At 42.7% G+C, this 26,640-nt stretch overlaps 1 protein-coding gene and 1 pseudogene across 7 annotated transcripts in view; both read left to right on the top strand.

The window, feature by feature from the left end:
- Positions 1–26,640, top strand: part of LOC139756279 (uncharacterized) — a 62,936-nt gene that overhangs the window by 7,140 nt on the left and 29,156 nt on the right. The gene's annotated exons all lie outside the window — the stretch shown is intronic.
- LOC139756271 (methionine synthase reductase pseudogene) lies at positions 5,812–7,479 on the top strand (annotated as a pseudogene).

Here is a 26,640-nt window from a genome sequence, read left to right as displayed (position 1 = left end):
TTAAAAAGAGAGATATACATAAGTATATGTATGTAAGTAGGAGAGATGGTCAGAGAGCGTTATTGGATTACGTATTAACTGATAGGTGCGTGAGAGAGACTTTTGGATGTTAATGTGCTGAAAGGTGCAGCTGGAGAGTTGTCTCATCATTATCTTGTGGAGGCGAAGGTGAAGATTTGTAGAGGTATTCAGAAAAGAAGAGAGAATGTTAGGGTGAAGAGAGTGGTGAGAGTAAATGAGCTTGGGAAGGAGACTTGTGTGAGGAAGTACCAGGAGAGACTTAGTACAGAATGGAAAAATTTGAGAGCAGAGGACGTAAGGGGAGTGGGGGAGGAATGGGATGTATTTAGAGAAGCAGTGATGGCTTGAGCAAAACATGCTTGTGGCATGAGAAGTTTGGGAGGTGGGTTGATTAGAAAGGGTAGTGAGTGGTGGGATGAAGAAGTAAGAGTGTTAGTGAAAGAGAAGAGAGAGGCATTTGGACGATTTTTGCAGGGAAATAATGCAAATGAGTGGGAGATGTATAAAAGAAAGGGGCAGGAGGTCAAGAGAAAGGTGCTAGAACTGAAAAAGAGGGCAAATGAGAGTTGGGGTGAGAGAGTATCATTAAATTTTAGGGAGAATAAAAAGATGTTTTGGAAGGAGGTTAATAAAGTGCGTAAGACAAGCGAACAAATGGGAACATCAGTGAAGGGGGAAAATGGGGAGTTGATAACAAGTAGTGGTGAAGTGAGAGTGAGTATTTTGAAGGCTTGTTGAATGTGTTTGATAATAGAGTGGCAGATGTAAGGTGTTTTGGTCGAGTTGGTGTGCAAAGTGAGAGGGTTAGGGAGAATGATTTGGTAAACAGAGAGGAGGTGGTGAAAGCTTTGCGGAAGATGAAAGCCGGCAAGGCAGTGGGTTTGGATGGTATTGCAGTGGAATTTATTAAAAAAGGGGGTGACTGTATTGTTGACTGGTTGATGAAGATATTCAATGTATATGTGACTCATGGTGTGGTGCCAGAGGACTGGCAGAATGCTTGTATAGTGCCATTGTACAAAGGCAAAGGGGATAAAAGTGAGTGCTCAAATTGTTGAGTGTTCCTGGGAAATTATATGGGAAGGTATTGATTGAGAGGGTGAAGGCATGTACAGAGCATCAGACTGGGGAAGAGCAGTGTGGTTTCAGAAGTGGTAGAGGATGTGTGGATCAGATGTTTGCTTTGAAGAATGAATGTGAGAAATACTTAGAAAAGCAAATGGATTTGTATGTAGCATTTATGGATCTGGAGAAGGCATATGATAGAGTTGATAGAGATGCTCTGTGGAAAGTATTAAGAATATATGGTGTGGGAGGTAAGTTGTTAGAAGCAGTGAAAAGTTTTTATTGAGGATTTAAGGCAGGTTTACGTGTAGGAAGAGAGGAAAGTGATTGGTTCTCAGTGAATGTTGGTTTGCGGCAGGGGTGTGTGATGTCTCCATGGTTGTTTAATTTGTTTATGGATGGGGTTGTTAGGGAGGTGAATGCAAGATTTTGGAAAGAGGGGCTAGTATGCAGTCTGTTGTGGATGAGAGAGCTTGGGAAGTGAGTCAGTTGTAGTTCGCTGATGATACAGCGCTGTTGGCTGATTCGGGTGAGAAATTGCAGAAGCTGGTGACTGAGTTTGTTAAAATGAGTGAAAGAAGAAAGCTGAGAGTAATTATGAATAAGAGCAAGGTTATTAGGTACAGTAGGGTTGAGGGACAAGTTAATTGGGAGGTAAGTTTGAATGGAGAAAAACTGGAGAAAGTGTAGTGTTTTAAATATCTGGGAGTGGATTTGGCAACAGATGGAACCGTGGAAGCAGAAGTGGATCATAGGGTGGGGGAGGGGGCGAAAGTTCTGGGAGCATTGAAAAATGTGTGGAAATCGAGAACTTTATCTTGGAAATCAAAAATGGGTATGTTTGAAGGAATAGTTGTTCCAAAAATGTTATATGGTTGCGAGGCGTGGGCTATAGATAGAGCTGTGCAGAGAAGGGTGGATGTGCTGGAAATGAGATGTTTGAGGACAATATGTCGTGTGAGGTGGTTTGATCGAGTAAGTAATGAAAGGGTAAGAGAGATGTGTGGTAATAAAAAGAGTGTGGTTGAGAGAGCAGAAGAGGGTGTTTTGAAATGGTTTGGTCACATGGAGAGAATGAGTGAGGAGAGATTGACCAAGAGGATATATGTGTCAGAGGTGGAGGGAACGAGAAGTGGGAGACGAAATTGGAGGTGGAAAGATGGAGTGAGAAAGATTTTGGGGGATCGGGGCCTGAAGATGCAGGAGGGTGAAAGGCGTGCAAGGAATAGAGTGAATTGGAACGATGTGGCATACCGGGTCGATGTGCTGTAAATGGATTGAACCAGGGCATGTGGAGTGTCTGGGGTAAACCATAGAAAGTTTAGTTTGACCTTGATGTGGAAAGGGAGCTGTGGTTTCCGTGCATTATACATGACAGCTAGAGACTGAGTGTGAATGAATGTGGTCTTTGTTGTCTTATCCTAGCGCTACCTCGCACACATGCCAGGGGAGGGGGCTGTCATTTCATGTGTGGTGGGGTGGCGATGGGAATGAATGAGGGCAGACAGTATGAATTATGTACATGTGTATATCTGTATATGTCTAAGTGTGTATATGTATATGTATACGCTGAGATGTATAGGTATGTATATGTGCGTGTGTGGATGTATATGTATATACATGTGTATGTGGGTGGGTTGGGCCATTCTTTCTTCTGTTTCTTTGCGCTACCTCGCTAACGGGGGAGACAATGTGGGCTATGGATAGAGTTGTGCGGAGGAGGGTGGATGTGCTGGAAATGAGATGTTTGGGGACAATATGTGGTGTGAGGTGGTTTGATCGAGTAAGTAATAACAGGGTAAGAGAGATGTGTGGTTATAAAAAGAGTGTGGTTGAGAGAGCAGAAGAGGATGTTTTGAAATGGTTTGGTCACATGGGGAGAATGAGTGAGGAAAGATTGACCAAGAGGATATATGTGTCATAGGTGGAGGGAACGAGGAGAAGTGGGAGACCAAATTGGAGGTTGAAAGATGGAGTGAAAAAGATTTTGAGTGATTGGGGCCTGAACATGCAGGAGGGTGAAAGGCGTGCAAGGAATAGAGTGAATTGGAACAATGTGGTATACCGGGTCAACGTGCTGTAAATGGATTGAACCAGGGCATGTGAAGCGTCTGGGGTAAACCATGGAAAGTTCTGTTGGGCCTGGATGTGGAAAGGGAGCTGTGGTTTCGTTGCAGTATTACATGACAGCTAGAGACTGAGTGTAAATGAATGTGGCCTTTGTTGTCTTTTCCTAGCGCTACCTCGCGCACATGAGGGGTGAGGGGGTTGTTATTTCATGTGTGGTGAGGTGGCGATGGGAATGAATAAAGGCAGACTATGAATTATGTACATGTGTATATATGTATATGTCTGTGTGTGTATATATATGTATACGTTGAGATGTATAGGTATTTATTTGTGCATTTGTGGATGTGTATGTATATACATGAGTATGTGGGTGGGTTGCGCCATTCTTTCGTCTGTTTCCTTGCGTTACCTCGCTAATGCGGGAGACAGTGACAAAGCAAAATCAATAGATATATGAATAAATATATATATATATATATATATATATATGTGTGTGTGTTTATATGTGCGTATGTATGTGTATGTGTGTGTATGTGTATATGTATATATATATGTATATTATCCCTGCGGATAGGGGTGAAAGAATACTTCCCATGTATTCCTCGCGTGTCGTAGAAAGCGACTAGAGGGGACGGGAGCGGGGGGCCAGAAATCCTCCCCTCCTTGTATTAACTTTCTAAAATGGGAAACAGAAGAAGGAGTCACGCGGGGAGTGCTCATCCTCCTCGAAGGCTCAGAGTGGGGTGCCTAAATGTGTGTGGATGTAACCAAGATGTGAAAAAAGGAGAGATAGGTAGTATGTTTGAGGAAAGGAACCTGGATGTTTTGGCTCTGAGTGAAACGAAGCTCAAGGGTAAAGGGGAAGAGTGGTTTGGGAATGTCTGGGGAGTAAAGTCAGGGGTTAGTGAGAGGACAAGAGCAAGGGAAGGAGTAGCAATACTCCTGAAACAGGAGTTGTGGGAGTATGTGATAGAGTGTAAGAAAGTAAATTCTCGATTAATATGGGTAAAACTGAAAGTTGATGGAGAGAGGTGGGTGATTATTGGTGCATATGCACCTGGGCATGAGAAGAAAGATCAAGAGAGGCAAGTGTTTTGGGAGCAGCTGAATGAGTGTGTTAGTGGTTTTGATGCATGAGACCGGGTTATAGTGATGGGTGATTTGAATGCAAAGGTGAGTAATGTGGCAGTTGAGGGAATAATTGGTATACATGGGGTGTTCAGTGTTGTAAATGGAAATGGTGAAGAGCTTGTAGATTTATGTGCTGAAAAAGGACTGATGATTGGGAATACCTGGTTTAAAAAGCGAGATATACATAAGTATACTTACGTAAGTAGGAGAGATGGCCAGAGAGCGTTATTGGATTACGTGTTAATTGACAGACGTGCGAAAGAGAGACTTTTGGATGTTAATGTGCTGAGAGGTGCAACTGGAGGGATGTCTGATCATTATCTTGTGGAGGCTAAGGTGAAGATCTGTATGGGTTTTCAGAAAAGAAGAGTGAATGTTGGGGTGAAGAGGGTGGTGAGAGTAAGTGAGCTTGAGAAGGAGACCTGTGTGAGGAAGTACCAGGAGAGACTGAGTACAGAATGGAAAAAGGTGAGAACAATGGAAGCAAGGGGAGTGGGGGAGGAATGGGATGTATTTAGGGAATCAGTGATGGATTGCGCAAAAGATGCTTGTGGCATGAGAAGAGTGGGAGGTGGGTTGATTAGAAAGGGTAGTGAGTGGTGGGATGAAGAAGTAAGAGTATTAGTGAAAGAGAAGAGAGAGGCATTTGGACGATTTTTGCAGGGAAAAAATGCAATTGAGTGGGAGATGTATAAAAGAAAGAGACAGGAGGTCAAGAGAAAGGTGCAAGAGGTGAAAAAAAGGGCAAATGAGAGTTGGGGTGAGAGAGTATCATTAAATTTTAGGGAGAATAAAAAGATGTTCTGGAAGGAGGTAAATAAAGTGCGTAAGACAAGGGAGCAAATGGGAACTTCAGTGAAGGGCGCAAATGGGGAGGTGATAACAAGTAGTGGTGATGTGAGAAGGAGATGGAGTGAGTATTTTGAAGGTTTGTTGAATGTGTTTGATGATAGAGTGGCAGATATAGGGTGTTTTGGTCGAGTTGGTGTGCAAAGTGAGAGGGTTAGGGAAAATGATTTGGTAAACAGAGAAGAGGTAGTGAAAGCTTTGCGGAAGATGAAAGCCGGCAAGGCAGCAGGTTTGGATGGTATTGCAGTGGAATTTATTAAAAAAGGGGGTGACTGTATTGTTGACTGGTTGGTAAGGTTATTTAATGTATGTATGACTCATGGTGAGGTGCCTGAGGATTGGCGGAATGCGTGCATAGTGCCATTGTACAAAGGCAAAGGGGATAAGAGTGAGTGCTCAAATTACAGAGGTATAAGTTTGTTGAGTAGAACCATGGATAGAAGGACTTCTTCCAGCACTAAAGAATCACCTGTCCAAGAGGCGAAATTTAGAGGAGAATCTAAGTAATTCAGGTACCTTTATGGATCAGAATACATCTGTAGAAGACAGTAGCAAAGTAAAAAATAAAAATGAAAATGATAAAATTTTAGATAACAGACTTACAGATGATATTACTCGAGTTATAAGTACTAATGAACAGTCTGAAACACTTTTTGTCAGGGAAAATAATCTTGGAGTAAGTAGTAGTTTTTAATGGTTAATGAGAGTATTTTAGACACGACACATGTAGCCTTGAAAAAAGTTGAGAATCAAGAAAAGGAGAAAGGTGTGGACGTAATTTCAGTGATCAGTGCTAAGTACAATATAAATATCATATCGCAAGAAGAAATTCATTCCTTATCTGTTAAAAGCTGTGCCTTTCCTGTTGATGCAAAACTGACATTACCATTACAACCCCTTTCTTATTTGACAATAAAATACTTAAACACCTCTTACAATGGCGATACTCAGAGTGCTGCTCCTCTGCCTAGTGCAGTCTCAGAAGTTGTCCAAGTTTGTGTAGCATCAGTAAGAAAACTAACCAGACATGATGCTGTGAAAACTGCAATGGAAGTTACCTTAAAACTACCCAGCAATACAGATGAGTTTGTTTATGAACATGGTGATTCAGTTGGTATCCTGGTGAAAAATCCAAAACATGAGGTGGAAATTTTAATGAACTTGCTTGAAATAACTGAAATAGCAGATAAGAGTTGTGAAATTTCAGTTGCTTCACAGACTAGAAAAAAAATCAGCCACAGTGCCTGCTTTTATCCCAAGGAAAAGTTCTCTTAGACATATACTTGAAAACTGTATGGACATAAGATCTGTTCCCAAGAAACCTTTGATTAGAGCTTTACTAGAGTACACATCCAATCCTTCAGAGAAAAGACGTTTACAGGAGTTTGTTAGCAAAGAAGGTGCAACAGAATACAGCAAACATGTTCGTGAAATGAATCTTACCACACTAGACTTACTAATAATCTTTCAGTCATGTAAGCCACCAGTCACAACACTTCTTGAACATTTACCTCGACTTCAACCTCGGGCATACTCCATTATTTCATCTCCCCTTGTAGATTCTAAGAATATCTCCTTTGCATTTAATGTAGTTGATATACCTAAAGAAAACACAGTAACCTTTGCTAGGAAAGGTATTTGTACTGGCTGGTTGGCTTCTGTTTATGATGAACACAAAGTTGACAATAAGAATTTAAATCAAGCTTTAGATGATTTAAGTCTTGCTGATACACTCAATACACACGCCTGTATATACTTGCGTTGTAACCAGAGCTTCCGCCTCCCACAAAATATAGAAAATCCCATTGTTTTAGTCGGTCCAGGAACAGGAGTAGCCCCCTTTGTTGGATTTCTTCGACATCGAGAAGTCATCAAGAATACTGAACCCAGTATCACCTTTGGGGAATCCTGGTTGTTTTTTGGATGTCGTCACAAAGAACGAGATTTTTTATATAGAGAAGAACTAGAGAAGTTCCAAGAAAATAAGATTCTGAATCATCTCATTGTTAGTTTCTCAAGGGATGGTACTTCTCATGATGGTCCAAAATATGTTCAAGACAATATTCTTATACATGGAACTGTTCTGGCATCTTTGTTAGTGAACAAGAATGCTGTTGTGTATGTTTGTGGTGATGCTCAAAACATGGCAAAGGAAGTTTTTGAGGCCTTTGTAACAGTGATTCAGGTTCATATGAATCAAACTGAAGTGGATGCCAGAAAGTTTATGGCACAAATGCAAATAGAAAAGAGATATTTGCAAGATGTTTGGACATGACAAGATCTTTGTAAAGTTTAGCATATACACATATAGCATGTAATCTTAACACAATTTAAAGTTTCATTTTTAGATTTATTTTACTGTAACAATATTGTTTACAGATGTTTACATAATATTTGACTGCATCCAAGTTTAAGATATATTTTATATATTTATATTAATGTGTTTTTTTCATTCATTTTAAGCTAAAAGTTTGTTTTCTAAATTGTTTCTTACATTTTTCATATGTATATATATGTATGTGTGTGTGTGTGTGTGTATGTGCGTATGTGTGTGTATGTGTGTGTGTGTGTGTATGTATATATATATGTATATTATCCCTGGGGATAGGGGTGAAAGAATACTTCCCACGTATTCCTCGCGTGTCGTAGAAAGCGACTAGAGGGGACGGGAGCGGGGGGCCGGAAATCCTCCCCTCCTTGTATTAACTTTCTAAAATGGGAAACAGAAGAAGGAGTCACGCGGGGAGTGATCATCCTCCTCGAAGGCTCAGAGTGGGGTGCCTAAATGTGTGTGGATGTAACCAAGATGTGAAAAAAGGAGAGATAGGTAGTATGTTTGAGGAAAGGAACCTGGATGTTTTGGCTCTGAGTGAAACGAAGCTCAAGGGTAAAGGGGAAGAGTGGTTTGGAAATGTCTGGGGAGTGAAGTCAGGGGTTAGTGAGAGGACAAGAGCAAGGGAAGGAGTAGCAATACTCCTGAAACAGGAGTTGTGGGAGTATGTGATAGAATGTAAGAAAGTAAATTCTCGATTAATATGGGTAAAATTGAAAGTTGATGGAGAGAGGTGGGTGATTATTGGTGCATATGCACCTGGGCATGAGAAGAAAGATCATGAGAGGCAAGTGTTTTGGGAGCAGCTGAATGAGTGTGTTAGTGGTTTTGATGCACGAGACCGGGTTATAGTGATGGGTGATTTGAATGCAAAGGTGAGTAATGTGGCAGTTGAGGGAATAATTGGTATGCATGGGGTGTTCAGTGTTGTAAATGGAAATGGTGAAGAGCTTGTAGATTTATGTGCTGAAAAAGGACTGATGATTGGGAATACCTGGTTTAAAAAGCGAGATATACATAAGTATACTTATGTAAGCAGGAGAGATGGCCAGAGAGCGTTATTGGATTACGTGTTAATTGACAGGCGTGCGAAAGAGAGACTTTTGGATGTTAATGTGCTGAGAGGTGCAACTGGAGGGATGTCTGATCATTATCTTGTGGAGGCTAAGGTGAAGATTAGTATGGGTTTTCAGAAAAGAGGAGTGAATGTTGGGGTGAAGAGGGTGGTGAGAGTAAGTGAGCTTGGGAAGGAGACCTGTGTGGGGAAGTACCAGGAGAGACTGTGTACAGAATGGAAAAAGGTGAGAACAATGGAAGTAAGGGGAGTGGGGGAGGAATGGGATGTATTTAGGGAATCAGTGATGGATTGCGCAAAAGATGCTTGTGGCATGAGAAGAGTGGGAGGTGGGCTGTTTAGAAAGGGTAGTGAGTGGTGGGATGAAGAAGTAAGAGTATTAGTGAAAGAGAAGAGAGAGGCATTTGGACGATTTTTGCAGGGAAAAAATGCAATTGAGTGGGAGAAGTATAAAAGAAAGAGACAGGAGGTCAAGAGAAAGGTGCAAGAGGTGAAAAAAAGGGCAAATGAAAGTTGGGGTGAGAGACTATCAGTAAATTTTAGGGAGAATAAAAAGATGTTCTGGAAGGAGGTAAATAGGGTGCGTAAGACAAGGGAGCAAATGGGAACTTCAGTGAAGGGCGTAAATGGGGAGGTGATAACAAGTAGTGGTGATGTGAGAAGGAGATGGAATGAGTATTTTGAAGGTTTGTTGAATGTGTCTGATGACAGAGTGGCAGATATAGGGTGTTTTGGTCGAGGTGGTGTGCAAAGTGAGAGGGTTAGGGAAAATGATTTGGTAAACAGAGAAGAGGTAGTAAAAGCTTTGCGGAAGATGAAAGCCGGCAAGGCAGCAGGTTTGGATGGTATTGCAGTGGAATTTATTAAAAAAGGGGGTGACTATATTGTTGACTGGTTGGTAAGGTTATTTAATGTATGTATGACTCATGGTGAGGTGCCTGAGGATTGGCGGAATGCGTGCATAGTGCCATTGTACAAAGGCAAAGGGGATAAGAGTGAGTGCTCAAATTACAGAGGTATAAGTTTGTTGAGTATTCCTGGTAAACTATATGGGAGGGTATTGATTGAGAGGGTGAAGGCATGTACAGAGCATCAGATTGGGGAAGAGCAGTGCGGTTTCAGAAGTGGTAGAGGATGTGTGGATCAGGTGTTTGCTTTGAAGAATGTATGTGAGAAATACTTAGAAAAGCAAATGGATTTGTATGTAGCATTTATGGATCTGGAGAAGGCATATGATAGAGTTGATAGAGATGCTCTGTGGAAGGTATTAAGAATATATGGTGTGGGAGGCAAGTTGTTAGAAGCAGTGAAAAGTTTTTATCGAGGATGTAAGGCATGTGTACGTGTAGGAAGAGAGGAAAGTGATTGGTTCTCAGTGAATGTAGGTTTGCGGCAGGGGTGTGTGATGTCTCCATGGTTGTTTAATTTGTTTATGGATGGGGTTGTTAGGGAGGTAAATGCAAGAGTCCTGGAAAGAGGGGCAAGTATGAAGTCTGTTGGGGATGAGAGAGCTTGGGAAGTGAGTCAGTTGTTGTTCGCTGATGATACAGCGCTGGTGGCTGATTCATGTGAGAAACTGCAGAAGCTGGTGACTGAGTTTGGTAAAGTGTGTGGAAGAAGAAAGTTAAGAGTAAATGTGAATAAGAGCAAGGTTATTAGGTACAGTAGGGTTGAGGGTCAAGTCAATTGGGAGGTGAGTTTGAATGGAGAAAAACTGGAGGAAGTGAAGTGTTTTAGATATCTGGGAGTGGATCTGTCAGCGGATGGAACCATGGAAGCGGAAGTAGATCATAGGGTGGGGGAGGGGGCGAAAATTTTGGGAGCCTTGAAAAATGTGTGGAAGTCGAGAACATTATCTCGGAAAGCAAAAATGGGTATGTTTGAAGGAATAGTGGTTCCAACAATGTTGTATGGTTGCGAGGCGTGGGCTATGGATAGAGTTGTGCGCAGGAGGATGGATGTGCTGGAAATGAGATGTTTGAGGACAATGTGTGGTGTGAGGTGGTTTGATCGAGTAAGTAACGTAAGGGTAAGAGAGATGTGTGGAAATAAAAAGAGCGTGGTTGAGAGAGCAGAAGAGGGTGTTTTGAAATGGTTTGGGCACATGGAGAGAATGAGTGAGGAAAGATTGACCAAGAGGATATATGTGTCGGAGGTGGAGGGAACGAGGAGAAGAGGGAGACCAAATTGGAGGTGGAAAGATGGAGTGAAAAAGATTTTGTGTGATCGGGGCCTGAACATGCAGGAGGGTGAAAGGAGGGCAAGGAATAGAGTGAATTGGAGCGATGTGGTATACAGGGGTTGACGTGCTGTCAGTGGATTGAATCAAGGCATGTGAAGCGTCTGGGGTAAACCATGGAAAGCTGTGTAGGTACGTATATTTGCGTGTGTGGACGTGTGTATGTACGTGTGTATGGGGGTTGGGCCATTTCTTTCGTCTGTTTCCTCGCGCTACCTCGCAAACGCGGGAGACAGCGACAAAGTATAAAAAAAAAAAAAAAAAAAAAAAAAAAAGTTTGTTGAGTATTCCTGGTAAATTATATGGGAGGGTATTGATTGAGAGGGTGAAGACATGTACAGAGCATCAGATTGGGGAAGAGCAGTGTGGTTTCAGAAGTGGTAGAGGATGTGTGGATCAGGTGTTTGCTTTGAAGAATGTATGTGAGAAATACTTAGAAAAGCAAATGGATTTGTATGTAGCATTTATGGATCTGGAGAAGGCATATGATAGAGTTGATAGAGATGCTCTGTGGAAGGTATTAAGAATATATGGTGTGGGAGGCAAGTTGTTAGAAGCAGTGAAAAGTTTTTATCGAGGATGTAAGGCATGTGTACGTGTAGGAAGAGAGGAAAGTGATTGGTTCTCAGTGAATGTAGGTTTGCGGCAGGGGTGTGTGATGTCTCCATGGTTGTTTAATTTGTTTATGGATGGGGTTGTTAGGGAGGTGAATGCAAGAGTTTTGGAAAGAGGGGCAAGTATGAAGTCTGTTGGGGATGAGAGAGCTTGGGAAGTGAGTCAGTTGTTGTTCGCTGATGATACAGCGCTGGTGGCTGATTCATGTGAGAAACTGCAGAAGCTGGTGACTGAGTTTGGTAAAGTGTGTGGAAGAAGAAAGTTAAGAGTAAATGTGAATAAGAGCAAGGTTATTAGGTACAGTAGGGTTGAGGGTCAAGTCAATTGGGAGGTGAGTTTAAATGGAGAAAAACTGGAGGAAGTGAAGTGTTTTAGATATCTGGGAGTGGATCTGGCAGCGGATGGAACCATGGAAGCGGAAGTGGATCATAGGGTGGGGGAGGGGGCGAAAATTCTGGGGGCCTTGAAGAATGTGTGGAAGTCGAGAACATTATCTCGGAAAGCAAAAATGGGTATGTTTGAAGGAATAGTGGTTCCAACAATGTTGTATGGTTGCGAGGCGTGGGCTATGGATAGAGTTGTGCGCAGGAGGATGGATGTGCTGGAAATGAGATGTTTGAAGACAATGTGTGGTGTGAGGTGGTTTGATCGAGTGAGTAACGTAAGGGTAAGAGAAATGTGTGGAAATAAAAAGAGCGTGGTTGAGAGAGCAGAGGAGGGTGTTTTGAAGTGGTTTGGGCACATGGAGAGAATGAGTGAGGAAAGATTGACCAAGAGGATATATGTGTCGGAGGTGGAGGGAACGAAGAGGGAGACCAAATTGGAGGTGGAAAGATGGAGTGAAAAAGATTTTGTGTGATCGGGGCCTGAACATGCAGGAGGGTGAAAGGAGGGCAAGGAATAGAGTGAATTGGAGCGATGTGGTATACCGGGGTTGACGTGCTGTCAGTGGATTGAATCAGGGCATGTGAAGCGTCTGGGGAAAACCATGGAAGGCTGTGTAGGTATGTATATTTGTGTGTGTGGACGTATGTATATACATGTGTATGGGGGGGGTTGGGCCATTTCTTTCGTCTGTTTCCTTGCGCTACCTCGCAAACGCGGGAGACAGCGACAAAGTATAAAAAAAAAAAAAAAAAAATATATATATATATATATATATATATATATATATATATATATATATATATATATATATATATATATATGGTGATGTGAGAAGGAGATGGAGTGAGTATTTTGAAGGTTTGCTGAATGTGTTTGATGATAGTCGGTGGATATAGGGTGTTTTGGTCGAGGTGGTGTGCAAAGTGAGAGTTAGGGAGAATGATGGTAAAAAGAGAAGAGGTAGTAAAACCTTTGCGGAAGATGAAAGCCGGCAAGGCAGTGGGTTTGGATGATATTGCAGTGGAATTTATTAAGAAAGGGGGTGACTGTATTGTTGACTGGTTGGTAAGGTTATTTAATGTATGTATGACTCATGGTGAGGTGCTTGGGGATTAGTGGAATGCTTGCATAGTGTCATTGTACAAAGGCAAAGGGGATAAAAGTGAGTGCTCAAATTACAGAGGTATAAGTTTGTAGAGTATTCCTGGGAAATTATGTGGGAGGGTATTGATTGATAGGGCGAAGGCATGTACAGAGCATCAGGTTGGGGAAGAGCAGTGTGGTGTCAGAAGTGGTAGAGGATGTGTGGATCAGGTGTTTGCTTTGAAGAATGTATGTGAGAAATACCTAGAAAAGCTAATGGATTTGTATGTAGCATTTATGGATCTGGAGAAGGCATATGATAGAGTTGATAGAGATGCTCTGTGGAAGGTACTAAGGATATATGGTGTGGGAGGCTAGTTGTTAGAAGCAGTAAAAAGTGTTTATCGAGGATGTAAGACATGGGTACATGTAGGAAGAGAGGAAGGAGATTGGTTCTCAGTGAATGTAGTTTTGCGGCAGGGCTGTGTGATGTCTCCATGGTTGTTTAATTTGTTTATTGATGGGGTTAGTAGGGAGGTGAATGCAAGAGTTTTGGAAAAAGGGGCAAGTATGCAGTCTGTTGTGGATGAGAGACCTTGGGAAGTGAGTCAGTTGTTGCTTGCTGATGATACAGCGCTGAAGGCTGATTCATGTGAGAAACTGCAGAAGCTGGTGACTGAGTTTGGTAAAGTGTGTGAAAGAAGAAAACTGAGAGTAAATGTGAATAAGAGCAAAGTTATTAGGTACAGTAGGGTTGAGGGTCATGTCAGTTGGGAGGTAAGTTTGAATGGAGAAAAACTGGAGGAAGTGAAGTGTTTTAGATATCTGGGAGTGGATCTGTCAGCGGATGGAACCATGGAAGCGGAAGTGAATCATAGGGTGGGGGAGGGGGCAAAAGTTCTGGGAGTGTTGAAGAATGTGTGGAAGTCGAGAACATTATCTCGGAAAGCAAAAATGGGTATGTTTGAAGGAATAGTGGTTCCAGCAATGTTATCTGGTTGCGAGGTGTGGGCTATAGATAGAGTTGTGCAGAGGAGGGTGGATGTGCTGGAAATGAGATGTTTTAGGTCAATATGTGGTGTGAGGTGGTTTGATCGAGTAAGTAATGTAAGGGTAAGGGAGATGTGTGGAAATAAAAAGAGCTTGGTTGAGAGAGCAGAAGAGGGTGTTTTGAAATGGTTTGGGCACATGGAGAGAATGAGTGAGGAAAGATTGACCAAGAGGATATATGTGTCGGAGGTGTAGGGAACAAGAAGAAGTGGGAGACCAAATTGGAGGTGGAAAGATGGAGTGAAAAAGATTTTGAGTGATTGGGGCCTGAACATGCAGAAGGGTGAAAGGTGGGCAAGGAACAGAGTGAATTGGATCGATGTGGTATACCGGGGTCGACGTGCTGTCAATGGATTGAATCAGAGCATGTGAAGCGTCTGGGGTAAACCATGGAAGTTGTGTGGGGCTTGGATGTGGAAAGGGAGCTGTGGTTCCGGGCATTATTGCATGACAGGTGGAGACTGAGTATGAGCAAATGGGGCATTTGTTGTCTTTTCCTGGAGCTGCCTCGTGCACATGCGGGGGGAGGGGGATGTTATTCTGTGTGTGGCGGGGTGGCGATGGGGGTAAGTAGAGGCAGACAGTGTGAATTGTGTGCATGTGTGTATATGTGTGTGTCTGTGTGTGTATATATGTGTGTATTTTGGGATGTGTGGGTGTGTATGTTTGCGTGTGTGCACGTGTGTGTGTGTGCATGTGTGTGGGGGTGGGTTCGGCCATTTCTTTCGTCTGTTTCCTTGCGCTACCTCGCAGGCGCGGGAGACAGCGTGTGTGTATATATATATATATATATATATATATATATATATATATATATATATATATATATTTTTTTCCTTTTTTTTTTTGCTTTGTCGCTGTCTCCCGCGTTTGCGAGGTAGCGCAAGGAAACAGATGAAAGAAATGGCCCAACCTACCCCCATACACATGCCTTGATTCAATCCACTGACAGCACGTCAACCCCGGTATACCACATCGCTCCAATTCACTCTATTCTTTGCCCTCCTTTCACCCTCCTGCATGTTCAGGCCCCGATCACACAAAATCTTTTTCACTCCATCTTTCCACCTCCAATTTGGTCTCCCTCTTCTCCTCGTTCCCTCCACCTCCGACACATATATCCTCTTGGTCAATCTTTCCTCACTCATTCTCTCCATGTGACCAAACCATTTCAAAACACCCTCTTCTGCTCTCTCAACCACGCTCTTTTTATTTCCACACATCTCTCTTACCCTTACGTTACTTACTCGATCAAACCACCTCACACCAAACATTGTCCTCAAACATCTCATTTCCAGCACATCCATCCTCCTGCGCACAACTCTATCCATAGCCCACGCCTCGCAACCATACAACATTGTTGGAACCACTATTCCTTCAAACATACTCATTTTTGCTTTCCGAGATAATGTTCTCGACTTCCACACATTCTTCAAGGCTCCCAGAATTTTCGCCCCCTCCCCCACCCTATGATCCACTTCCGCTTCCATGGTTCCATCCGCTGCCAGATCCACTCCCAGATATCTAAAACACTTCACTTCCTCCAGTTTTTCTCCATTCAAACTCACCTCCCAATTGAATTGACCCTCAACCCTACTGTACCTAATAACCTTGCTCTTATTCACATTTACTCTTAACTTTCTTCTTTCACACACTTTACCAAACTCAGTCACCAGTTTCTGCAGTTTCTCACATGAATCAGCCACCAGTGCTGTATCATCAGCGAACAACAACTGACTCACTTCCCAAGCTCTCTCATCCCCAACAGACTTCATACTTGCCCCTCTTTCCAAAACTCTTGCATTCACCTCCCTAACAACCCCATCCATAAACAAATTAAACAACCGTGGAGACATCACACACCCCTGCCACAAACCTACATTCACTGAGAACCAATCACTTTCCTCTCTTCCTACACGTACACATGCCTTACATCCTCGATAAAAACTTTTCACTGCTTCTAACAACTTGCCTCCCACACCATATATTCTTAATACCTTCCACAGAGCTTCTCTATCAACTCTATCATATGCCTTCTCCAGATCCATAAATGCTACATACAAATCCATTTGCTTTTCTAAGTATTTCTCACATACATTCTTCAAAGCAAACACCTGATCCACACATCCTCTACCACTTCTGAAACCAAATTGCTCTTCCCCAATCTGATGCTCTGTACATGCCTTCACCCTCTCAATCAATACCCTCCCATATAATTTGCCAGGAATACTCAACAAACTTATACCTCTGTTATTTGAGCACTCACTCTTATCCCCTTTGCCTTTGTACAATGGCACTATGCACGCATTCCGCCAATCCTCAGGCACCTCACCATGAGTCATACATACATTAAATAACCTTACCAACCAGTCAACAATACAGTCACCCCCTTTTTTAATAAATTCCACTGCAATACCATCCAAACCTGCTGCCTTGCCGGCTTTCATCTTCCGCAAAGCTTTTACTACCTCTTCTCTGTTTACCAAATCATTTTCCCTAACCCTCGCACTTTGCACACCACCTCGACCAAAACACCCTATATCTGCCACTCTTATCATCAAACACATTCAACAAACCTTCAAAATACTCACTCCATCTCCTCACATCACCACTACTTGTTATCACCTCCCCATTTGCGCCCTTCACTGAAGTTCCCATTTGCTCCCTTGTCTTACGCACTTTATTTACCTCCTTCCAGAACATCTTTTTATTCTCCCTAAAATTTAATGATACTCTTTCACCCCAACTCTCATTTGCCCTTTTTTTCACCTCTTGCACCTTTCTCTTGACCTCCTGTCTCTTTCTTTTATACGTCTCCCACTCAATTTCATTTTTTCCCTGCAAAAATCATCCAAATGCCTCTCTCTTCTCTTTCACTAATACTCTTACTTCATCCCACCACTCACTACCCTTTCTAATCAACCCACCTCCCACTCTTCTCATGCCACAAGCATCTTTTGTGCAATCCATCACTGATTCCCTAAATACATCCCATTCCTCCCCCACTCCCCTTACTTCCGTTGTTCTCACCTTTTTCCATTCTGTACTCAGTCTCTCCTGGTACTTCCTCACACAAGTCTCCTTCCCAAGCTCACTTACTCTCACCACCCTCTTCACCCCAACATTCACTCTTCTTTTCTGAAAACCCATACAAATCTTCACCTTAGCCTCCACAAGATAATGATGAGACATCCCTCCAGTTGCACCTCTCAGCACATTAACATCCAAAAGTCTCTCTTTCGCGCGCCTGTCAATTAACACGTAATCCAATAACGCTCTCTGGCCATCTCTCCTACTTACATAAGTATACTTATGTATATCTCGCTTTTTAAACCAGGTATTCCCAATCATCAGTCCTTTTTCAGCACATAAATCTACAAGCTCTTCACCATTTCCATTTACAACACTGAACACCCCATGTATACCAATTATTCCCTCAACTGCCATATTACTCACCTTTGCATTCAAATCACCCAACACTATAACCCGGTCTCGTGCATCAAAACCACTAACACACTCATTCAGCTGCTCCCAAAACACTTGCCTCTCTTGATCTTTCTTCTCATGCCCAGGTGCATATGCACCAATAATCACCCATCTCTCTCCATCAACTTTCAGTTTTACCCATATTAATCGAGAATTTTCTTTCTTACATTCTATCACATACTTCCACAACTCCTGTTTCAGGAGTACTGCTACTCCTTCCCTTGCTCTTGTCCTCTCACTAACCCCTGACTTTACTCCCAAGACATTCCCAAACCACTCTTCCCCTTTACCCTTGAGCTTCGTTTCACTCACAGCCAAAACATATATATATATATATATATATATATACTCTTTTTTCATACTATTCGCCATCTCCTGCATTAGTGAGGTAGCATTAAGAACATAGGACTGAGCTTTTGAGGGAAATCCTCACTTGGCCCCCTTCTCTGTTCCGTTTTTTGGAAAATCAAAAGCGAGAGGTTAGGGTTTCCAGCCCCCGCACAAGCCATCACCGCTTCCCTAAATACATCCCATTCCTCCCCCACTCCCCTTATGTTATTTGCTCTAACATTTTTCCATTCTGCACTCAGTCTCTTCTGGTACTTCCCCACAAGTCTCCTTTCCAAGGTCACTTACTCTCACCACTCTCTTCACCCCAACATTCTCTCTTCTTTTCTGAAAAACTCTGCATATCTTCACCTTTGCCTCCACAAGATAATGATCAGACATCCCTCCAGTTGCCCCACTCAGCACATTAACATCCAAAAGTCTCTCTTTCATGTGCCTATCAGTTAACACATAATCTAATAATGCTCTCTGTTCATCTCTCCTACTTATATTCGTATACTTATGTATATCTCTCTTTTTAAACTAGTTATTCCCAGTCGCCAGTCCTTCAGCACCTAAATCAATAAGCTCTTCATTTTCATTTACAACACTGAACACACCATGTACGCCAGCTATCCCCTCAACCACCACATTACTCACCTTTGCATTCAAATTACCCATCACTATAACCCGGTCTTGTGCATCAAAGCTGCTAACGCACTCACTCAGCTGCTCAGAAAACACTTGCCTCACATGATCTTTCTTCTCATGACCAGGTGCTTAGGCACCAATGATCACCCATGTCTCTCCATCCGCTTTCAGTTTTACCCATATCAACCTCGGGTTTACTTTCTTACACTGTATCACATACTCTCACAACTCCTGCTTCAGGAATAGTGCTACTCCTTCCTTTGGTTCCATGCCTGTGGCATGAGAAAGGTGGGAGGTGGGAAGATTAGAAAGGGTTGTGAGTGGTGGGATGAAGAAGTAAGGTTGTTAGTGCAAGAAAAGAGGGAGGCATTTTGCTGGGAAATTGTGCAAATAATTGGAAGATATATAAAAGAAACTGGCAAGAAGTCAAGAGAAAGGTGCAAGAGGTGAAAAAGAGGGCAAATGAGAGTTCGGGTGAGAGAGTATCTTTGAATTTTGGTTAGAATAAAAGGATGTTTTGGAGGGAGGTAAATAAAGTGCATAATGGAAAAGACAAGAAATGGGAACATTGGTGAAGGGGGCAAATGGGGAGGTAATAACAGGTAGTGGTGAAGCGAGGGGGAGATAGAGTGAATATTTTGAAGGTTTGTTGAATGTGTTTGATGATAGAGTGGCAGATATAGGGTGATTTGGTTGAAGTGGTGTGCGAAGTAAGAGGGACATGGAAAATGATTTGGTAAATACAGAAGAGGTAGTGAAAGCTTTTTGGAAGATGAAAGCCGGCAAGGAGGCGGGTTTGGATGATATTGCTGTGGAATATATTAAAAAGGGATTAACTGTTGTTGACTGGTTGGTGAGGATATTCAGTTTATGTATGGTTCATGGTGAAGTGCCTGAGGATTGGTGGAATGCATACATAGTGCCATTGTACAAAGGCAAAGGGGATAAGAGTGAGTGTTCAGATTACAGAGGTATAAGTTTGTTGATTATTCCTGGGAAATTATATGGGATGGTATTGATTGAGAGGGTGAAGACATGTACAGAGCATCAGATTGGGGAAGAGTAGTGCGGTCTCTGAAGTGGTAGAGGATGTGTAGATCAGGTGTTTGCTTTGAAGAATGTATGTGAGAAATACTTAGAAAAACAGATTGATTTGTATGTAGCATTTATGGATCTGGAGAAGGCATATGATAGAGTTGATAGAGATGCTCTGTCGAAGGTATTAAGAGTATATGGTGTGGGAGGCAAGTTGCTAGAAGCAGTGAAAAGTTTTTGTCAAGGGATGTAAGGCTTGTGTACGAGTAGGAAGAAAGGTAAGTGATTGGTTCCCAGTGATTGTAGGTTTGTAGGAAGGATGCATGATGTCTCCATGATTATTTGATTTGTTTATGGATAGAGTTGTTAGGGAGGTGAATGCAAGAGTTTTGGAGAGAGGGGTAAGTATGCAGTGTGTTGTAGATGTGAGGGCTTGGGAAGTGAGTTGGTTGTTGTTCGCTGATGATACAGCACTGGTGGCTGATTCATGTGAGAAACTGCAAAAGCTGGTGACTGAATTTGGTAAAGTGTGTGAAAGAAGAAAGTTAAGAGTAAATGTGAATATAAGCAAGGTTATTAGGTTCAGTAGGCTTGAGGGACAAGTAATTGGGAGGTGAGTTTGAATGGAGAAAGACTAGAGGAAGTGAAGTGTTTTAGATATCTCGGAGTGGATTTGGCAGTGGATGGAACCATGGAAGCGGAAGTGAGTCACGGGTTGGGGGAGGGGCGGAAGTTCTGGGAGCATTGAAGAATATGTGGAAGGTGAGAACGTTATCTCGGAGAGCAAAAATGGGTATGTTTGAAGGAATAGTGGTTCCAACAATGTTATATGGTTGTGAGGCATGGGCTATAGATAGGGTTGTGTGACGGAGGGTGGATGTGTTGGAAATGAGATGTTGAGAACAATATGTGGTGTGAGGTGGTTTGATCGAGTAAGTAATGAAAGGGTAAGAGAGATGTGTGATAACAAAATGAGTGTGGTTGAGAGAGCAGAAGAGGGTGTATTGAAATGGTTTGGTCGTATGGAGAGAATGAGGGAGGAAAGATTGACAAAGAGGATATATGTGTTAGAGGTGGAGGAACAAGGAGAAGTGGGAGACCAAATTGTAGGTGTAAGGACGAAGTGAAAATGATGATGAGCGATTGGGGCCTGAACATACAGGAGGGTGAAAGGCGTGCAAGCAATAGAGTGAATTGGAACAATGTGGTATACCAGGGTCAACATACTGTCAATGGATTGAACTAGGGCATGTGAAGCATCTGGGGTAAACCATGGAAAGTTTTGTGGAGCCTGGATGTTGAAAGAGAGCTGCAGTTTTGGTGCATTACACGTGACAGCTAGAGCCTGAGTGTAGACGAATGTGGCCTTTGTTGTCTTTTCCTAGCACTACCTCGCATGCGTGCGGGGGGAGGGGGTTGTCATTTCATGTGTGGCTGGGTTGAAGCGGGAATGGATGAAGGCAGCACGTATGAATATGTGCATATGTATGTATGTATATGTATATGTATGTATATGTTGAAATGTATAGGTATATATATGTGTGTGTGTGTGGGCGTTTATGTATATACATGTGTATCTGGGTGGGTTGCGCCATTCTTTCGTCTGTTTCTTTGCGCTACCTCGCCAACACGGGAGCCCGTGAATAAGTATACTAAAAAAGAATGAAAAAAGATAGGGGATAGGGAAGAAAGAATACTTCCCATATGTTCCCTGCGTGTCATAGAAGGCGTCAAAAAGGGGAAGGAGGGGGGCTGGAAATCCTCCCCTCTTGTTTTCAATTTTCCAAAAGAAGGAACAGTGGAGGGGGGGCTAGGTGAGGATTTCCCTCAAAGGCTCAGTTTTCTGTTCTTAACGCTACCTCGCTAATGCGGGAAATGGTGAATAGTATGAAAGAGAAAAGAAAATATATATATATTTATATACTATACTTAATCGCCGTCTCCTGTGTCAGCAAGGTAGTGCATCGAAATGAGGAATGGCTCAACTCACCCACGTACAAATGTATACACATAAACGCCCATATACTTATATATACATACATACACATTTCAATGTATACATACATATACATACACAGACATGTACATATATATATGCATGTACATATTCATACTTGCTGCCTTCATCCATTTCCGTGGCCACCCCCATGCATGAAATAGCATCCCCCCCAGTGGGATAGTGCCAGGAAAAGACATCCAGTCTCTAGCTATCATGTGTAATGCACCGAAACCACAGCTCCCTTTCCACATCCAGGCCCCACAGACCTTTCCATGGTTTACTCCGGACGCTTCACATGCCCTGGTTCAATCAGTTGACAGCCTGCCGACCCCATTATAACACATTGTTCCAATTCACTATTTCTTGCATGCCATTCACCCTTCTGTATGTTCAGGCCCCGGTCGCTCAAAATTTTTTCACTCCATCCTTTCACCTCCAATTTGGTCTCCTGCTTCTTGTTCCCTCCACCTCTGACACATATATCCTCTTTCTCAATCTTTTCTCACTCATTCTCTCCATGTGTTCAAACCATTTCAACACACCCTCTTCAGCTCTCTCAACCACACTCTTTTTTACTATCACACATTTCTCTTACCCTTTCACTACTTCGATCAAACCACCTCAAACCACATATTGTCCTCAAAACATTTCATTTCCAACACATCCACCCTCCTCCGCACACCCCTACCTATAGCCCATGCCTTGCAACCATATAACATCATTGGGACCACTATTCCTTCAAACATACCCATTTTTGCTCTCTAAGATAATGTTCTTGCCTTCCACCCATACTTCAGTGCTCCCAGAACCTTTGCCCTCTCCCCATCCTATGACTTTCTTATGCTTCCATGGTTCCATCCACTGCTAATTCCACTCCCAGACATCTAAAACACTTCACTTCCTCCAGTTTTTCACCCAAATCAGCCACCAATGCTATATCTTCAGCAAACAACAAGTGACTCACTTCCCTCACCCTCTTATTTACAGCAGACTGCAAACTTGCTCCTTTCTCGAAAACTCTTGTATTCACATCCTTAGCCACCCCATCCATAAACAAATTAAACAACCATGGAGACATCATTCACCCCTGCCGCAAACTGACATTCACTAGGAACCAATCACTTTCCTCTCTTCCTACCTGTACACATGCCTTACATCCTTGGTAAAACTTTTCACTGCTTCTGGCAACTTACCTCCCATGCCATATACTCCTAGAACTTTCCACAAAGCATCTCTATCAGCCCTATCATGTGCCTTTTCCAGATCCATAAATGCTACATACAAATCCATCTATTTTTCTAAGTACTTCTCACATACATTCTTCAAAGCAAAAACCTGATCCACACATCCTCTACCACTTCTGAAATCACACTGCTCTTCCCCAATCTGATGCTCTGTACATGACTTTACCCTCTCAATCAATATCCTTTCATATAATTTCCCAGGGATACTCAACAGACTTATGGCACTATTCATGTATTTCCACAATCCTCAGGCACTTCACCATGATCCATGCATACCTTGAATATCCTTACCAACCAATTAACATCACAGTCACCCAATTTTTTTTAATAAATTCCACTGTAATACCATCCAAACCCACAGCTTTGCTGGCTTTCATCTCCCGCAAAGCTTCTACTAACTCTTCTCTGTTTACCAAACCATTCTCCCTGACCCTCTCGCTTTGCACACCACCCCTACCAAAACGCCTGTATCTGCCACTGTACCATCAAACACATTCAACAAACCTTCAAAACACTCACTCCATCTCCCACTCACTTCGTCACCATCTGGCATTACCTCCCCATTTGCCCCCTTCACTGATGTTGTCATTTGTTCTCTTGTCTTATGCACTTTATTTACCTCCTTCCAAAACATCATTTTATCCTCCCTAAAATTTATTGATATTCTCTCTCCCCAACTCTCATCTGCCCTCTTTTTCACCTCTTGCACCTTTCTCTTGACCTCCTGCTGCTTTCTGTTATACATCTGCCAATCATTTGCACTAGTTCCCAGCAAAAATCTTCCAAATGCCTCTCTTTTCTCTTTCATTAACAACCTTACCTCTTCATCCCACCACTCACTACCCTTTCTAATCTGCCCACCTCCCACCTTTCTCATGCCACATGCATCATCTGCACAAGCCATCACTGCTTACCTAAATTCATCGCATTCCTCTCCCACTCCCCTCATGTCCTTTTCTCCCACCTTTTGCCATTCTGCACTAAATCTCTCCTGGTACCTCCTCACACAGGCCTCCTTTCCAAGCTCACTCTCACCACTCTCTTCTCCCAAACATTCTCTCTTCTTTTTTGGAAACCTCTACAAATCTTCACCTTTGCCTCTGCAAGATGGTGATCAGACATCCCTCCAGCTGCCACTCTGAGCACTTCAACATCCAAAAGTATATGTTTAACGTGCCTATCAATTAACATGTAATCCAATGATGTTTTCTGGTCATCTCTCCTGCTAACATACGTATACTTATGCGTATCTGTCATTTTAAACCACGTATTTCCAATGCTGACATTGGATTGAACCAGGGCATGGTTTACCCCAGACGCTTCACATGTCCTGGTTCAAGCCATTGACAGCACATTGACCCCGGTGTACCACATTGTTCCAGTTCACTCTATTCCTTGCACGCCTTTCACCCTCCTGCATGTTCAGGCCGCGATCAGTCAAAATCTTTTTCACTCCATCTTTCCACCTCCAATTTGGTCTCCCACTGCTCCTCGTCCCCTGCACCTTTGAAACATATATCCTCTTTGTCAATCTTTGCTCACTCATTCTCTCCATGTGACCAAACCATTTAAAAACACCATCTTCTTCTCTCTCAACCACACTCTTTTTATTATCACACATCTCTCTTACCCTTTCATTACTTATTCGATCAAACCACCTCACACCACATATTGTCCTCAAACATCTCATTTCCAGCACATCCACCCTCCTCTGCACAACTCTATCTATAACCCACGCCTTGCAACCATATATCATTTTTTTTTTTTTTTTTTTTTTTTGCCGCTGTCTCCCGCGTTTGCGAGGTAGTGCAAGGAAACAGACGAAAGAAATGGCCCACCCCACCCCCATACACATGTATATACATACGTCCACACACGCAAATATACATACCTACACAGCTTTCCATGGTTTACCCCAGACGCTTCACATGCCCTGATTCAATCCACTGACAGCACGTCAACCCCGGTATACCACATCGCTCCAATTCACTCTATTCCTTGCCCTCCTTTCACCCTCCTGCATGTTCAGGCCCCGATCACACAAAATCTTTTTCACTCCATCTTTCCACCTCCAATTTGGTCTCCCTCTTCTCCTCGTTCCCTCCACCTCCGACACATATATCCTCTTGGTCAATCTTTCCTCACTCATTCTCTCCATGTGCCCAAACCATTTCAAAACACCCTCTTCTGCTCTCTCAACCACGCTCTTTTTATTTCCACACATCTCTCTTACCCTTACGTTACTTACTCGATCAAACCACCTCACACCACACATTGTCCTCAAACATCTCATTTCCAGCACATCCATCCTCCTGCGCACAACTCTATCCATAGCCCAAGCCTCGCAACCATACAACATTGTTGGAACCACTATTCCTTCAAACATACCCATTTTTGCTTTCCGAGATAATGTTCTCGACTTCCACACATTCTTCAGGGCTCCCAGAATTTTCGCCCCCTCCCCCACCCTATGATCCACTTCCGCTTCCATGGTTCCATCCGCTGCCAGATCCACTCCCAGATATCTAAAACACTTCACTTCCTCCAGTTTTTCTCCATTCAAACTCACCTCCCAATTGACTTGACCCTCAACCCTACTGTACCTAATAATCTTGCTCTTATTCACATTTACTCTTAACTTTCTTCTTTCACACACTTTACCAAACTCAGTCACCAGCTTCTGCAGTTTCTCACATGAATCAGCCACCAGCGCTGTATCATCAGCGAACAACAACTGACTCACTTCCCAAGCTCTCTCATCCCCAACAGACTTCATACTTGCCCCTCTTTCCAAAACTCTTGCATTCACCTCCCTAACAACCCCATCCATAAACAAATTAAACAACCCATTTTTGCTTTTCAAGATAACGTTCTCGACTTTCACACATTTTTCAACGCTCTCTGAACTTTCGCCCCCTCCCCCTCCACCACCCTATGATTCACTTCTGCTTCCATGGTTCCATATGCTGCCAAATCCACTCCCAGATATCTAAAACACCTCACTTCCTCCAGTTTTTCTCCATTCAAACTTACCTCCCAATTGACTTGTCCCTCAACCGTACTGTACCTAATAACCTTGCTCTTATTCACATTTACTCTCATCTTTCTTCTTTTTCATACACTTTACGAAAGTCAGTCACAAGCTTCTGCAGTTTCTCACCCGGATCAGCCACCAGCGCTGTATCATCAGCGAACAACAACTGACTCACTTTCCAAGCTCTCTCATCCACAACAGCCTGCATACTTGCCCCTCTCTCCAAAACTCTTGCATTCACCTCCCTAACAACCCCATCCATAAACAAAATGAACAACCATGGACACATCACGCACCCCTGCCGCAAACCAACATTCATTTAGAACCAATCACTTTCTTCTCTTCCTACACGTACACATGCATTACATCCTCGATTAAAACTTTTCACTGCTTCTAACAACTTGCCTCCCACACCGTATATTCTTAATACCTTCCACAGAGCATCACTATCAACTCGATCATATGGCTTCTCCAGATCCGTAAATGCTACATACAAATCCATTTGCTTTTCAAAGTATTTCTCACATACATTCTTCAGAGCAAACACCTGATCCACACATCCTCTACCACTTCTGAAACCACACTGCTCTTCCCCAATCTGATGCTCTGTACATGCCTTAACCCTCTCAATCAATACCCTCCAATATAATAATCAAGAAACTTATACCTCTCTAATTTGACCACTCACTTTTATCCATTGCCTTTGTACAATGGCACTATGCAAGCATTCCACCAATCCTCAGGCACCTCACCATGAGTCATACATATATTAAATAACCTTACCAACTAGTCAGTAATACAGTCACCCCCTTTTTTTTAAAAATTCCACTGCAGTAGCATCCAAAGCCGCTGCCTTGCCGGCTTTCATCTTCTGCTAAGCTTTTACTACTTCTTTTCTGTTAACCAAATCATTCTCCCTAAACCTCTCACTCTGCACACCACCTCGA

The sequence above is a fragment of the Panulirus ornatus genome, chromosome 2, assembly GCF_036320965.1.
Source record: "Panulirus ornatus isolate Po-2019 chromosome 2, ASM3632096v1, whole genome shotgun sequence".
NCBI classification, from domain to species: Eukaryota; Metazoa; Arthropoda; class Malacostraca; order Decapoda; family Palinuridae; genus Panulirus; species Panulirus ornatus.
The sequence above is the reverse complement of the archived record's forward strand: the minus strand, read 5'-3'. Positions and strand labels throughout refer to the sequence as shown.